At 33.6% G+C, this 3,160-nt stretch overlaps 1 non-coding gene across 1 annotated transcript; it reads left to right on the top strand.

Annotated features, from left to right (window-relative positions):
* Positions 1-2,247: 2,247 nt before the first annotated feature.
* Positions 2,248-2,350, top strand: LOC132649642 (U6 spliceosomal RNA). Its single transcript, XR_009588124.1, has one exon. It is a non-coding gene; the product is annotated as a U6 spliceosomal RNA (small nuclear RNA).
* Positions 2,351-3,160: the final 810 nt, after the last annotated feature.

Genomic DNA, 3,160 nt, shown 5'->3' on the forward strand with positions numbered 1-3,160 from the left:
ATGTGTTAATCTCTGGGGCATCCAATCTCAGGAAAAAAGATGCTACTGGACTTAAAGACACAGATTAACATCAACTCACTAATATTAGGTGATTTTAATACCCCATTTTCTTGAATGTCTGTTTATCTGGACAAATAAACAGAGTAACAATAGAATCAAACAATATCATATATCCAATGGACTTAATATCTATAGAATATTATATCCAAATACCAAAGAATTCTATTCAGTGGCACATGGAAGCTTTTATAAAAGAGACCACATCTTGGGTTTATTTTAGACAAATAATAATAAAATATTATATTAAAAGTAAAGTAAATATTTACAAATTAAAAAGGATTTAAAGTACTCTTTTATCCACAATTCAATAAAACTAAAAATAGCAAGAAAAACTCTAGTAAATGCAGAAACTACATGGAGATTAAACAATTCATTATTAAGTGATGAACAAGTCAAAGAAGAAATCAAGCAAGAAAAACTTTCTGAAAGTAGAAGTAAATGAAAATGAAAACAAAACACAACAAACCCCTGGGGCACAACAAAAACAGTTCTAAAGGAAAATTTATGATTTTAAGTGCCTACATTAAAAAAAAATCAGGTCACAAAAAAATGACTTATGCTATAACCCAAAAAGTTGAAGAAAATGGGACAAACCAAATCCAAAACTGTCAACAGTAAGAAACAATAAAATCCAGAGCAGAAATTAATAAAAAGGAAATAAAGAAACAATATAAAGAACCAACAGAATCCAGGAATATAAAGTCTGGTTCTTTGAGAAGATAAACAAGATTGACAGACCTTTCCCCCAACTAACCAAAAAGAAAAAAAAGAAAGAAAGAAAGAAAGAAAGAAAGAAAGAAAGAAAGAAAGAAAGAAAGAAAGAAGGAAGGAAGGAAGGAAGGAGGAAGGAAGGAGAAAAAGAAAGAAGGAAGGAAGGAGGGAAAGAAAAAAGAAAGAGAGCTCAAGTTAAAATTACAAACTAACAGGGAACTATTACAACAGACACCAAATAAAATCAGAACACTGTAAAAAAAATACAGTTCTTTAAGCTAGAAAACCTAATTGAAATCAGTGAATTTTTAGATATAGGCAGACAACCAAAATTAAGTCAAGAAGAAGTCACCAACCTAAATAAATCCCTAACATTGGGGAGAGATTGAAACTGTAATAAAAAAAAATAGCCTTCTTAAACAAAAAATTAACCAGGTAGATTCAAGTAGAATTCTACCAGACATTCAAAGAAATGAGAGCAACAATTGACAAGTAGAACTTCATTAAAGTAAAAAAAAAAACAAAAAACAAACTTTTGCACATCTAAAAGCAATGAACTGGGTGAACAGGACACCCATTGGATGGGACAAATCTTTGCCAGCTAAACCTCTGACAGAGGATTAATATTCAGAATATATAAAACTCTCAAAAAACAAGGAGTTGAAAAGCAAATGACCTATGACCTATTTGAAAAATGGGCCTAGGACCTAAAGAGAGAATTCTCCAAACAAGGAAAAAAAAAAACCAAAACTGTGCCCATAAGGTCTTGCCAACATGACTGCCCAAACATGAGCTGAACAAGAATGATCCCAGTAGAAATGTCAGAGTAGGTGGGGTAAACTTCATGAGGCCTCAACCTGACACAAAGAGCTACAACCAAGAATGCGGAGGGTGGGAGGTAGTCTTCTCCAGAGAAGAGCACACCAAGTCTTATCGGCTGTCCAATACCAAATGGTCAGCCCTAAAAACATACATGCATGAAACATGATACAGACTGAGTGGGTTGTATTTAAGAATATATATGTATATACATACACATAATTGTATTTATAAATTTGAAATAGCAGGGAGGGATTTATGGGAGGGTTTGGAGGAAAGGGAGGAAAGAAATGTAATTATATCCTAATAAAAATTGAAATTAAAGTTAAAAAGTCAATAGTTTCAAAAAATAATTTTAATTATATATGCTCCAATCCAATAACTTAATTATTGACAATTTACCTGATGGAAATGAATTAGCATGTTAAATAATTATACAGTTGTACAAATTATTTATATATAATGCCAAAACATAAATACTGTATAACTATCCATGTAACAGTAGGTCAGTTAAGCAGAATTTGTGACTGGAGATGTTTCTTATGTGCAGAACACTTATGAAAAGCATAAGTAAGGTTCTAGCCTCAATCCTCCATAGTGGCAAAGGAAAAAAAAAAACAATACTGCTTTTTTTCAACAGCACATCGATTAAACGTGGCAAATGTTAAAATGGCATATATTAAAAATGGAATGATACAGAGCAGATTAGCCTGGCCCCTGAAAATGGGTAACACACATTCATGAAGCTTTCCATAGTCTTTTTAAAAAGTATTATTTGAGCAGCAATTCAGTGGGAGTAGATGAAGCTATTACAAGTCATGAGCAAGAAGTTTGATAATAGTTACAATTATTATCATAATTAATTATGATTAGAATTAATTCAACATAGCACTATCCATTAATGAAGCAAAAGTTTCAAGAAGCATGTGCTTTCCCTCTAACATCCAGAGTGTTGTCCATGCTCACCTTCCACCTTACGGTAAATAAATCTGTGAACAAACACAGCTATCTAACCCCCAGGTGTAAATATGCAGAGACTGGCAGCGCAATGGAAGTGAAAGCCTCGTGGAAGACTCGGGAATTTTTTAAACAGTTTTTCTCTGTATCCTAGGTTGTACTGGACTTCAAGACCCTCCTCCATAACCGTATCAAGTGCTGAGAGTCCAAGTGTACCACCATGCCAAGATTTAGGATGTTTGTCTTTATTATTTTTAAATAAATGAAAAAATGACATCATTTTCCTCCTCCCTTTTCTCAATCCAGCTCCTCCAGGCCAACCTCAAGTTGATAGCCTCTTTTTCATTTATTATTATAACACACATACACACATATGTACATTTTGTGTCTATGTGTACATACACACAAAAACCTTGCTGATTCCATTTTGTTTATATTTGGTTTCAAGGCTGACTAGTCTGAGTTGAACAACAAATGAAGGAACTCATTCCCGAGAGAGACTAATTCTCCCCTCAGCAGTCATTAACTGCCTGCAGTTCTTTCTCTGGTCATGGTGATCCATCTATGCTCTCCCTCCCACCTTAACGTGTCCGTAGATAGCTCCATTGTTGTG

Source organism: Meriones unguiculatus, chromosome 20 (genome assembly GCF_030254825.1).
Source record: "Meriones unguiculatus strain TT.TT164.6M chromosome 20, Bangor_MerUng_6.1, whole genome shotgun sequence".
Classification (NCBI taxonomy): Eukaryota; Metazoa; Chordata; class Mammalia; order Rodentia; family Muridae; genus Meriones; species Meriones unguiculatus.